At 30.2% G+C, this 14,417-nt stretch overlaps 2 long non-coding RNA genes across 2 annotated transcripts; one reads left to right on the forward strand and one right to left on the reverse strand.

Moving 5' to 3' along the window:
- The first annotated feature begins 278 nt into the window (after positions 1 to 278).
- LOC125049993 lies at positions 279 to 792 on the forward strand. Its single transcript, XR_007117082.1, has 2 exons — positions 279 to 659; positions 752 to 792. It is a non-coding gene; the product is annotated as an uncharacterized LOC125049993 (long non-coding RNA).
- A 1,260-nt stretch (positions 793 to 2,052) lies between these two features.
- Positions 2,053 to 3,773, reverse strand: LOC125049991. The gene is made up of 3 exons (XR_007117080.1): positions 3,467 to 3,773; positions 3,158 to 3,327; positions 2,053 to 2,082 (listed from the first exon to the last, which is right to left on the reverse strand). It is a non-coding gene; the product is annotated as an uncharacterized LOC125049991 (long non-coding RNA).
- Between the last annotated feature and the right edge of the window lie 10,644 nt (positions 3,774 to 14,417).

Raw genomic sequence — 14,417 nt, forward strand, 5'->3', positions numbered from 1 at the left:
TCCTAGTGAGTTTAAATACATTACATATTATGAGTACTATGTTATGTTCTAAGAGGAGAGAAACTTTCTTAAACAACACACAAATATTTAAAAAAATTTAACCTAGTTACAAATATGTTTAAAAACACATTATAACATCGAAGAGGAAGGGATTAAAGATAAGATTATATTGATATGTTTTAAAATGAACTAGAACATATTTCGAAACACCATTTCACTGCGAGTTTTAACGAAAATACAACAAAAAGCTCGATGCTGTTGCGGTAAAAAAATATCCAGCCCTGCGATTCTGTAACTCGCTTCACACACCCTCAGCGCTGATTTTTGCTGTCAAATCGTTCGTTTCGGTGTCATGTTACAATTTGGTATTCTGATAAACAATAACCGCGACAAAAGCGCCGCTCAAATGAGATTGTTCACATTTGGAACTAAAATTTGGCACTGCTACACTTACGCTCCAAAATTGTTGGTATTTGGTATTCTGATACATACCATTTGACATCTCATCTCACTTAAATGTACATTTTGTACGTCAAATTAAAAGTTGCTCTTCCCTCGCTGAAATCGTTGTTTACCAGTGAGTTAGCCATTTTTAGCGAAGTTAAAACTTGTTTTATGTGAAAATATTCTAACATAGGACAATCTATATGTATCTTGGGGTAAGTTTATAAAATAATATTTATCAATACAGCATTATTTTACGAAAAAAATTATATATATAAACATTAATTGAACTTTGTTATTGTTACAGAAGGCCCGTTTCCACTTTTAAAGTTTAAACCTCTATTTCAAGAAATAAATGATGTAAACCATTAAAAAATACTTAATATAATATCTATAGATGGCGAAGAAAATGTAGGCACGAAACGACCAATTGGTTTCTCGGCGTTGGTTACTATCGCTTTTTTCCAATACTCAAGAAATTATATGGTATTGACGAAACCTAGAACATATGCTGCTGAGATGAACGAAGAGTCTAGTAAATAGATGATCTAAGGTAAACATTTTGATTATTTTAGCATTAAAAATATCATTTTGATCCTAGAACCAATTTTTCGATGCAGTCTTGATCATGTCTTGTCTCCAGCAGAGATAAGTCGAACAGAAAACGATAAATAAGTTAAGATAGGTAAATTTTGTCATACCTATACTTACTTATTTGTATTTTTCTACTATACTAAAATTATAAATCTAATAATTTCAGAGATCCCCAAATGTTCAAAATTTCTGATAGAAAAATACATTCTGCCTTTGAAGAAGAAGAATATTACATTTATATCATACGACAAGGCCCCTGGATATAAAAAGACACAATAGTGCAGACATTTTCAAATTATTGAATTTCGACTACTTATCCTTCAATTTATAATAAATGATAACACAGTACAATTTCAGTTCCTATATTTTTATAAAATATATTGATATAACATTAAGGTTTTGGATAAAAACATTATTCTGCTTTACACAAGTATGAAATACCATCATTACATACATGATGGTTTAAGTACTTATTAAGCTTTTTTAAATTTATCGTTCATAACTATTACTTTTTACAAACTAATTAGAAAATATATTAAAATAAATATATTTGTCTACAAAATAAAGTAGATGTTATTGATTAGCTCTATGTGAGGCTGGGTTTTAATTAGTTTTTATTATACTTAAGTTTGTTTTACTGAAAGTTATTTTGTAGTGTGTTAAAAGTTTACTATAATCATTAAATTAAATGTGTAAGTTATTATATTGTTCTTTTATTCACCTATAAAGTAACATGGCTTATATATTTTTCATTTCGGCTTAGCTATGTATTTAACTCGGTTACTACGTTTTCTATAGGCAGTCATTAAATAAGTGGTAGATTTAATTAATCATTTTATTAATATAACAATATAATTAGATACAAAAAAAAAAATATTATGAAGTACACAATTATCTTAAACACAGTAATACAATTTTTCATATAAAAATCATAGTTGTCCAAACTGCATTCAAAATAGATTTGTGGTCTCGGTTTAATATCTCTTCTTAACATTTCAATAATTGGTCATTTTCTTCCTCATTCTTGACAACTACCGCTGATGGCTGTAATACAATAGTTATGTGTTAAAATTGTAAATAGGAAGATGTGGTAGGTGACTGTACTGACACAATAATATTGCATAACAATTTAATTATTGTAAAGTTAAGGAAAATAATAAAAAAACTTGCATAAAACACAAAAACTTTATGGGATATCTTTGTATTTCTAAGTAAAGTATCTTAAAAACATGTTTGATAATATTATAACTAAGCCAAATATTATTTAAAGTTTTATGGTAACAAAGCTTAGTAATTTCGCACACAGTTATTGATTCAGTACTATGAATAAAAAAAAATCTTGAGCAAATCTAAGTATGTACTTTAAATACAATTATTTATTAATGAAACAAATCCAAGACCCATAAAGGGTATGTTTAGTGCTAAAGTGTAGTGCTGACTACAATATAATAACAACTAAAATAGATTAACTATCTTTTGATGGCTTCTATGTTTATTAAATAAGTTATGGCAATGTAATTTCCAACATTTAAAATTAACGTTGATCACTTGAAATGGTATGAATTTGAGCAATTGAAAGCTTATATATTTGATCCAACATACCTAACATGATTATTTATACTTGTGTTCTGAAATCTGAACAATTAAATTAAATTCAACTTGATCAATTAAAATTAATACTTCTTATATTTCATGAATGGAATTTGAAGTTAGAAAACCTAAAAATATTTTTTATATTTGACATTTTTAACTAACAATTTAATTATTCTTAACAATGTCGCTTCGATTTAACCTAACAAACAAACTTTGTTAACTATTTTTCTAGACACTGCTTATTCCTATTTATTTACTATGATAGTTATTATATTTCTAAAATAGTTTTAATAGAATTCAGTTTTTAAGAGTGTTAGTAAAAACATAGGTAATATTGTTGTTGTGTGTTTGACCTCTGAATCACTTAAAAAGGTTGCAATAGTAGTTTCGTGGCATCTAAGAAGTACCAACACTTGCACTTACACTTAAATGAATAAATATATAAACACAAATTTTTCTTCTTTATAGATAGGTACCCTTTTATTTTATAATTACTCAACAAAATATTGAAAACATTGGCATTTACCTTTAGTAATATTTTGAAAATTTAAGATACCTATCCATCCTGTTTAGTTTGAATCCTTAGACCATTTGCTGAGAGAATCACTTTTAGCGTGACATAATAATCTTTTTGTTAAGATAATATTCTTAAATTTTGTACTATATATCCAGATGTTAGGTATCCCTTGTTTCGTGCTGAAACATAATTAATATTTTTAAGTTTCTGTCGCTCATATACACCACGGCTGGTCAGTTGTCGGCTAAATACGAAATATAAACTCTTAATGTTATAAACAAAATACGTAACTTAAGATGTACTAATAAATAAACTTACCTTTAAGCGGCCCCTTTGCCAGATGGGTTTAATAATTTTTCTATATTAATCTGGCTAATTATTTTCCATCAGATAAGTCATTTTTGAGATATTTTCACAGTTTATCTTTTTTTTTAATATTATTAATTTTATTGATCGTCGACCATTTTGTTCTCTATTTTGTTTTATTAAAAATATTTTGTTTATGTATGATGAAAATTTTGACAATTAACTCTTTTTATAAAATAAAATGAGTCAATTGTCACGATATTAATAGACAACAACTCACTAGGTTACCTCCCTCCACTTATCAAGACGTAATATAAAATTTCTTAACAGAATACCATGAGATTCCAAAAATTACGTCAGTGACGAAGGGAGCGCTGTTACTGCGTAGTGGACTCACGGATTAACAGTGAGTTACAGAATCGCAGGGCAGACGTCAAAAAAATGTTTGCGGTTTTGCCAATATTAAAACATACGCGGAGTGTTAAAAATAAATAAAAAAAGCGCTGTATAGGCAAAAGTATTGACAAAAAATGTTTACAAAATTCTACGTATAGTATTCGATTACCCGAACGAGTAGACTACAAAGTCGATATGCACATATTATAAAGAGAAAATATTTGTATTTTAATTAATATATGTATATAGCAATTGGGCAGTCGTTACTAAGTTACTCAATTTTAAAATTTATTTAAACATTACAATTATAGAACAAACCGGATTAAAAAAATGTTTTACCAAATCTAGAATATTTCTAAACTATATGTATTTGTTGCTGTATTTTTTAAAACACTTTTACAATATAAAATTCTAATAAAGAAAATATATTTCTACCTGACATACACATTCAAGACTTTATAATATACCTTTATATAATGTATAATGTAACGCCCATATTCTATGAAATGTTATTAAAAAGTCACCTTTAATAAAAAGCTCTTTCAAAGGAAATTACTCTTTGACAAATTGAAATTAAGGGTAGCCGTGGTAGTTTTCATCGCTTTACCCTAAAAACGTGTGTCATTAAATTTATTCCGGGTTTTTACGCAGAATAAATTTATGTACCGGCAGGAAGTTCATCAACACGGTTAAAGATATCATACAATTTTGAAAGAGCGTAAGACATCTCAATGTATCTAAACTTATAGGCCTATTCGCGTTTTACTTAACATTTCCAATTGTTATAATTGCATGGGGCAAAGTTCGTTTATGTACTTTTTGTATTGACCTACTTATCAAGACTTTTTCAATTTTAGGGGAAGTATTTCACTAGTAAGCAGAAAACAACACAATTTATGAAGGGTTTGAACTCAGAACTTCCCCTCTTGCTTATTTTTATAGTAGCACTAGCTGACCCGGCAAACGTCGTTTTGCCATGTATATCATTTATAATAAAAAATAGGAATTGATCTTAGAGGGGTGAAAATTAGGGGTTGTATGTATTTTTTAATGCTGTATCATAAAAAACAGAAAAAAATATCTAAAAATAAAAAAAATATATTTTGGGGTGGACTACCCTTAACATTTAGGGGGATGAAAAATAGATGTTGTCCGATTCTCAGACATACTCAATAAGCACACAAAATTTCATGAGAATCGGTCGAGCCGTTTCGGAGGAGTATGGCAACGAAAACTGTGACACGAGAATTTTATATATTAGTTTGTATATTTTTTTCATTTTATCAGAAAGCACCTGAAACTGACCTTGATGCTAACTAGTACACAAAATGCTTTTAATTACTTGACTCATTCAGTAACTTTCTGATTATAACAAAAAATATAAGAGACGTTTGACAAAATAAATTACACTTATCAATGCGATAGCGACCGACAGACCGCATACGATAAAACCGTGCTGGACAGAGAAGAAGAACAGCTGCAGAAGAACAAAGAAATGCTTATGTTTCACGTTACACCAACACGTAGAAGGAGACCTGGCCGCAGACGCATATTTGGTTGAAAAACCTAAGACAATGGTTTGGTCAAAGCACCAAGTCATTGTTTAGAAGCGCGACATCCAAAATCCTATGGTGATCGCCAACCTTCGGAAGGAGATGGCGCTAAGAAGAAAGCGATTGTACTTGACTTTCAAAAAGATTTTTATTCCTAGTAGCCCGCCAAGGTACTGTCAATGACCAACATATATCGTTTCGAATAGAAAATGTGCTATAAAACAAAAACAATCCCATAGTTTAACACATCAATAGAGTTTAATTTTCCGCTGAACAGTTATTGGTAATAGATGCAAGTAGCGATGCAAAAGTATCTAAATATTCAATAGAGCGTGCCCGATGCTCGCTTATTGTGAGGATATTATACAAATGACGTCATTTTCCGACCTGCGCCCATTTTAACTTCGCGTTACCGTTCTCAATATTGTTTTATGGAACTGCATATTGTGCTATTTTGATTCCCTATCGTATAATCTGATGCTGACTATGCCTAGCATAAAATTAAGTTATTCTAATCATCACGTTTTGCTATATTTGCTTAATGTATTTAGGGCAGCGGTGTATAGAAAAAATTTAGACAAACTGCCAAAATAGGCGTTTTTGTTTCCATAATTTTGTATATTTTCATATTTTATTTAATTTTGGAATATTTTGAGAATTCGTTAACATAAGTGTAAACACATTTATACCGTACTACATGTTTATAATTATTATTAACTCGTCAAGGAGTACAACATTTTTTTAAAGCTTTTATATCATAATATTTTATATAAGGTGTTCTTGTCAAAGCTGCATAAAATCTTTTAAGAGTGACGTATTCCCAGGACTCACGATGTGGAGTGGTTTTCTTTTGAACATGTCTGTTCCGGGGTTGATTGATGGATCGTGAGCTTTCAGAAGGGGCTTAAGGTTTATTTGTTTTGAACACCTTCACACGTAATTTTATATTAAATAGAAAAAATAACACTCATAGTGACATTTATACCGCTTAGCAAAATCTTGGCTACGATTCGGGGCTACAACTATTTGGGAAGGGTTAGTAATCTGATCACGAGTTTAAAATATAAAATATTAACAAACAAACTCATTTATACTCATACTTATGTACACTTAATACATTGATGTGATTTGATATGGGAATAATATTACAGGTACATGAAGTTTTATTTAACTCGTTGAACTATTATTTTTCTAATTTAGAACACACATTTGATTTATAATAATAAATCAGATAATAATTTTATAATAAATTTAGATATACAACTGCCAACATTGTTTTTAAATTAATAAAAATGAGCCAACAACACAATATAGCCAGGTCAGAGTAATGAAGTTGCTTTGACAGGTGTTACAAGTCGGAGGATGCATTATGCATAGCGCCCATAAACATTGCACGCGATCCGACCTGTTGAGCGGATCGATGGAGGCTTTACGACCAGAATAATGACTTTATTGGTCTGCTCAAGTTTACACCTCAATAAAATATAGCCTAACGATACTAGTTCAATGGGAGTGTTACTAGATTTTTGCTATTTGTGTACGTAGAATATGAAGTATTGTAATGAAAAATTCATGTTTTAAATTTAGAATAGTAAAAAAAACGTAACAAATTTACCTATGTAATACCGAATTTTGTTACATGGGCAAGTACTTTATCAGTTTTCTAAATTATATGCAAGTTTTTACAAGATTAAACGCGTGATTTCTCTTGGCCAATATGAATTAGAAATATTGTAGTACTGTTTATATGGCTAATATTAATTTACGAGAGTGTACTCACAATTTATATACCAAAATCGAAGATAACAAATAACTTTTAGTGAGCTGTACACTGAGTTAAATTTATGAGTTTGTTTATTGGTCCCTGAAGCTGTACTGGCAAAAATAAAATTTAAGTATCTTTATGATTTGTCGCCCAAATCATTTTAAAAAATGTTATACATTTAGTATTCATATAATATATGTCTGAATAATAACTAATTCTTGGAAGTGTACTTGTGTATATATAGTTATATAATTTCGTATGATTCATATGCACAAGAAAAATTTAAGCCATTTTGATTTAAATATATATTTATTTTATCAATCCAATACAAAAAAAATGTATTTGAATAATATCTAACTTAATAAATAGGTATTAATGGTTTTGTTAGTGAACATTTATAAACAGTTCATTATAAAATTTTAAAAATAATTATATTTAATAGTCAAGATACAAAAAACGTTCCTCGATCTGTTTATTTAACCATTCAGAGCGTTAAATCCAGACTTCTATTAATAAAAGAAACCTCATATATTTAGCTTAAAAGTTAAAGCTGGATTATCTTCGTCGCTCTTTCAAGCTCTATTTAAATCTTTAATGTACATCAAGATTATTAGGATGTAGCTTTAAAGGCTTTTATCAATCTTGTTTAATAAGGGTGTATGGTGGAGTATGCTACGGCGTAGCGTGCTACGAGCGCAAGAAGATACCGTAATGAATAATTACACAGTTTTGAACTAGCGTAATATAATTGCGACGGAAACTTTGGGAATTTAATAGATAATCAGCACAATCATGGTTTTAATTTGCATTTTTTTAACAAATTTCCCAACAATAATTTTTAAAACAGACGTATTCCAATTCCCAATTGTTTTATTAAAGTTACTATTTGCCTAAGAAGACATTATTTTAAGCGTTCATTTAAATATAATAATGTTTCAATTTCTAAGCGCTTTATAATTATGTAACATTCTGCTACGACGTAGCGCTAATTGCTACGCAGGTCGTAGCGAGCTACATAAGGCTTTAGGTTAATTGCTAGCTAAATATGTTATTTTAAACATTTTAATATTTTTATGATAAAAGTATGTTGAACATCATGGAAAATCAACCTTTTCATGTATTCGAATGATAGCTCATTACGCTAAAATTTTATAACATTAACAAGAGTGTTTAAGTAAGATTTTTGGTAAAATTTAATACTATATATGTATTTAAAATAATTTTTATTCAATAAAACAAAAGTCTGCAACTTATTTATACATAAACAATGAATAAATAATAAAAAGACTAAAATACAAATTCTTATTAAATAAAGATGTAAGGGAAACAAATTAAGAACATATTTTTAACAGGAAAATTAAAATAAAACGATGACCATGCCATGATAAAAAAAAAACACAAACACTTACGGTGATATAAATTTAACTTATACAAATAAATTTTACTCACCGAAGATCACTATAAAATACAAAAAACATTATATAACATTAGTCACTGTTTTGAACACCAATCGTAATAATAGATCCAAATCCAAGTAATTCACAAGGCATTCATACTTCGCACTGTACTGTAAAGTTGCTGCTGGTCATTTCGCGTGTCACCGGCAACGCATCACACGTTCTTCGCGTGTCAGGGCCAGGCGCCAACTGAGCTTTTCCGTAACCACCCCGACCCCCTACGCCCGCTACCCCATTTCAGCTATTACGTAACTGAAATCGTAGTTTTCCGTTACAGACCTATCTGGGACGCTGAAACTTACCTGAATATATGCGTAAAAAATTAAAATTTCTCTTAGCTATAAATAGATACTCTGCGATTATTTCAGGGACTTCGTGGACGTTTCGACGCATGCGTGATTGAGCCCCGCCCTTCCCAGGTCTAACCATTTGACATTTTTAAACTTGCGAACGATAATTGTGACACGATAGGTTTGAGATCACTTAATATTTTAATGGGTACTAATGATCCTTACAAAACTTATAGTGCCTTAGTAGACATTAGTATTGTGCTACCAAACACAATTTAAGTAACCAAAATATAATCGTATTATAATTCTGAGAATTTTTTTACGAGTTAATCTCCAAAAATAATAAACGAGATTAAAGACTTTGATTTTAGACAGTTTCATGTAACTGAGAGAAATGAGTAAATATATATATATAAATATTACGTTGTTATGTGTACGCTTCAAAAACTCAAAAAGTTCTGCACCGATCGAGCTGAAATTTTAGTTTTTTTTTCTTTTTTTTTCCACAAGTATTGCAAAATTAAACTTATATGAAATGTTTTGTTTCTCATTTCTCAACCATTCAATCACAATGTGCCACTGCGAAGCGTGGCGGGGTACAGCTAGTTGTCTATATAAATGTAAATTTTACTAATTGATAATAATTTTTTAGTTCGGTATGGTTACCATGCATTTTTAATTTCAGATTATATCATTTTAGCTTTTTCCACGCTTTCAGTTTGACAAAATAAAGTACGAACATCACATTTTCACGCAAATAGAAATTAGCAAGTTTAATAATGTTAATATCATCGATTTATACCTGAGACAAGTTAAATATACAATGTAAATCTTCATCGTATAACAATTCAACAAAATTCGCCTTGACTGTTATTTATTTAACAAATTAGAAAGATGAGCGTTTTCCAAATTTTGCTCCTCTTTACATGCCAATTGATTTTTATATAAACAGTTCCTCACAGACAGTAGAATAAAATGCCGTACGTTCCCTTAGCTGCTGGCGACAGATGCGGAACACGTTATCAGTCAATCAGTTATGTATTGACGACAGGACGTGACCCGGGATACGAGGGGTAACTCGCAAACTTATTTTTTATGTAAGAAAAAATTGAAGTCAGTTTTGTGTTAAAGTTCAGGTCTGATACACGACACGTGAATAAATTGAATATTGTTTGACTTTCCTATATTTTTCACAATAAAAGCTTTCGCACTCAATCTTGGCTGGGATCAGATTCCGGTGTTTTTATTCTTTTTTGATTATCAACAAGTAGGTTACTACGCCTGGCGATATATTTTCGTCACTGTACGATTATTAATTTAAAATTATATTGGTGCATACCAAATACAATGAAACCCAAATCAAATCAAAATCATTTATTCATATAGGTAACACAATGTACACTTATGAACGTCAAAAAAGAAATACATATTAAATGCTTCTAATTTTACATTTACTGCCTGTTCTCAAATCAAGGGCATAGAATGGAAAAAAGAACTAGCAATAAACTCTCCGCCACTCTTTTCAATCGCCAAGTTTTTTGTGAATGTTTGTAGGGAGCATTACACCACGTTCCACATTAAGAAAACTTGACGCTGAATATCGCTGTCTCTTGTCCCTAGATTACTTTAATACTTTCAATACATTGCTATATAAATAGAAATTATAATAAACTTTCCTTCGTGCGATTTCAATGAAATACAAAATCGATAATTTCTTTTGAAAAATGTTCTTCCAGGAATAAGTGCAAGGATGCTCATTTAATATGCCAACCAATTGTTACAGCTTTAAAGGAAAATTGCAAAGGAAAATAAGGAACATTTCTATTTCATTTTATAATTATTACCCTGGTTACGTTTCTTTTATTATTGGAAGATTGATTATTCATTACATTCGATGCAGTTCTTTCTCTCTCTCTTTAATCGGCAGCTCGTGTCTGAGTCGTGGTCTGCAAGGAAGCATCTGAAGCGGATTATCTATTTCCACCAATTTCTGTCCAGCGCCTCTCTAAGTGTACAGTTTTGAAGATGGTGAGTCACTTGATGGGTCCATCTGGTTTGTGAACGGCCACGTATCTATTGCCTACTGTGTTACTACGATCAGTTTCTCCAAGTTCTCATCGCCTCTGCGCATTGCATTTCCGATATAAGATACAATTCGCTATAGGTATATGGTAGATAGAATCGATGTATTGGTGCGCTTCGCAGTCCACGGTGTTCTGAGATAGTCCACTTTTCTACTACATACAGGAAGACAAGGAACTAGAGCCTGTATCAGTCTTATTTTGGTTTTGATACCAATTCCTTTTTTCTTCCAGATGTTACCTAAACATTTATGGCATCTTTAGCTATGCCAATTTGCCTTTTTATCTCGATTCAGTTAGTTTAGTTAAATTATAAATTACGATCTTAATTAAATATTTTAATCATGAAAGTTTTCACAAATCCGAACAATGTTTGTTAAAAATATAAATTAAATATTATATTTAAATAGTATTGCTTGTCTTAATACAAATAACGAATCCAAACATAATTAAACTGTAGTTTTCGCTATTATTTTTTTTATTAAAAGATACTAAGTTATGATTGAACACATCAATCGACAAGAGAATGTAAAAATATATTCAAAGAATCCTCATACCTCATACAAATATTGATAAACCTTTATGGTTTAAAGAAATCTTCGAATCCTCAGACCACAAGAAATACGACATCGTATTCCCAGTGGATTCAATTTAAATTTCAGTTCAATAGAATTAAAATCAAAACTTCGCTCGCGGCGCTGAATACATAAATGTCGGACAGTTGGAGGGGTCGCCGGCGGAAATCGAACTCTGGACCGGACACCTGGCCCCGGCGTAAATCACATACATACATGTTATGCTTTACTTACGAAGCATTTGGCTGTATTTCTAGATACTATGTATTTATTTTATTTATTTATATCAACTACATACGTTTTTTGTGTTGTAGATATTATTAAATATCTTTTTAGTAGTTGACAAAATGCAACTAACACAGGGCATTGCTCAACTTAAATAATTATAAATAATAGTCTATAAAGTTCAGTACATTGTCTTACAGGCCTATATGAATAAAATATTTTTCATTAAAGTTTTATTCAATGAAAAACTAATTTAAACTAAAACAACTTATAACATGTTACTTTATATTTTGTTTATAATTTACTTATTGTTTAGAGTTGAAAGACAGAGACCTGAAATCAATTTCTGTAAATGTATAACTAAGACACTATTGTACAGAAATTATGTCCTTAAAAAATAAAAAAAAATAAAAAAAATCAGTGGCGCTACAATCTTCTTAGGTTTCTGTTCATGTTTCATGATCATTTTTCAATCGAAAAGGCAAGTAGGTCGAGCGAATGTTAAATGCGCATATAGAAAGAAAGTCCATTGGTGCACAGCTTTGGGGATCGAACTAACGACATATACGTAACGTATACATAAATATAACGATATTTATATATATAGTTATATTTATGTATAACAATCGAAAGCTTTTAGTGTTACAGTAAATAAGGCATTCTCAAGAGGATAACCGAATATTATATGAGATAAAAATTAAACTTGCTACGCGCCTATATTCCATATTTTGTTTATAGTTAAAGTACAAATCAGATGAGCCTCCTGTCCGTTTCCTTCCCATTTAATAAAAATAAAAGATAATTTAAGTGACAACTCTGAGTATCACTGTAAGTCTTCTAAAATATAAAATTTACAATTCACAAATATCCGTAGGATATTCTCGAAGACACAATGCCGGCCACAAGATTGCAATCTGATTCGCTAACAATACGACTGCAATTGTACAAATCCAGCATACATCAATACGAATTGAAATCTTTTCACAAGACTCCGGCAGTTTCAAAGAAATAATTCAGAGTACAATAAATAAAACGTTTGTACCTTAAGTTGTATTAAAATGAAGTAGGGCGTCCACTACTAAATGTGAATTAGACCTCGTGATAGACAAGGCTTGTTGAATAGAAACATCTTTTCATAGTTTTATAACTTGAAGAATAAATGTCATCTCACTTTTATTAAACAGCTATTCGTTATATACAAGAACTTAAAGCAGATTACTTTTTAAATATAAAGATGAATAAGGATCAATGTACATTTAGGTAAACGTTACGTCCATGATGTACTTGTTTCTTCTAAAGCCTTAATATACGTTACGAAAATTACAAACCGAAACCGAATCGACTACAGAGTCAAACGATTACAATAATATTTATTGATTTTAATTTTATAAGGATTAAAGTTTATTTATTTATTTATTCCACGTCATTATTCCATCTTTACAGTTATTACGAGTACTAATTCGATAGAACGACACAACAATTATACCCACATAATTAAAAAATATATTTAATATTTATACTTACCTAAATCTTATAACCAATAATAACATAAGAGTTGACAAATCAAATAAACCACTAGCATTAACGATTTCGACTAATTTTACTTTGATGTTATACAATTATAATGACAATAGCAGCTGAAACCAGCGTCATAGCTCAAAGTAGGTGACTAACCTTTGCCCCTAACAAATGTGGTCGATTTTTAGGTTTAATAGGCCCGATTTTTTACGATGTTTTCCTTAACTATAGGAGCAGGTGTTAATTATTACGTAGAAACGTGTATTGGTGTACGGCCCCGGGTTAAGGTACTTAGAATCCCCACCAAATTGCTAGGATTACATTGCTATATAAGAAAAAGTTATAGCTAATTCTTGAAAGCAATGCGCTTATATATAAAAAGTAAGGCTACAACAGATCATTCAAAATTTTATAAGGTTAAACTATATATGTGTTTTTGAGTGAACATTGTTTTGTTCAAATGAATTGGTTTGGAAAAAAACACTTGCACAACAAAATCCGTGTATATGTTGGGTCTATGAAATGTTATTTTAAAGAAACCCTAAGTAAATAACCTAGAAAAATATGTAGAAATTATTGGTCATAGTTAATAATAGCTTTGGTTGAATATAGCCCCCTTACAAAGCTGTCGAGTGCTTACAGTTGACCGCATAAGTCACTACCCACGATAAACTCACTGCACCTAACCAACATTATTTCTAGATCAAGGCACTTGAAAAACAATAATGGGAGCAAAACGAACAAGTATGAACGATATTTTTGCATATGAATTAGAATAAATATTATGTTTAATCGACGAGCCAATAAATTTTGCGAACAGTTTAAAAATCATAGCTTATTAGTAGGTTTTTATAATAAAAATACAAGACTATGACGATTTACACTAGTTAGTTGGACGAAAAGTGAAGCCGTCAAAAAACGTGACGATCGGCCGAATTAAAATATTTTAGATTATCCTCATCAAAATTTATTAAACTAAAATTATGTATTTCGAACAGATATCGTTATTAAATTCATTTGTAACTTTAAAGGGAGTTTGGCAAAAATTATCCGAGTTTACGAGAAAATTAGTATGTTCTCCCATTTATTAAAGAACTTGGAAC

The sequence above is a fragment of the Pieris napi genome, chromosome 5, assembly GCF_905475465.1.
Source record: "Pieris napi chromosome 5, ilPieNapi1.2, whole genome shotgun sequence".
Taxonomy (NCBI): domain Eukaryota; kingdom Metazoa; phylum Arthropoda; class Insecta; order Lepidoptera; family Pieridae; genus Pieris; species Pieris napi.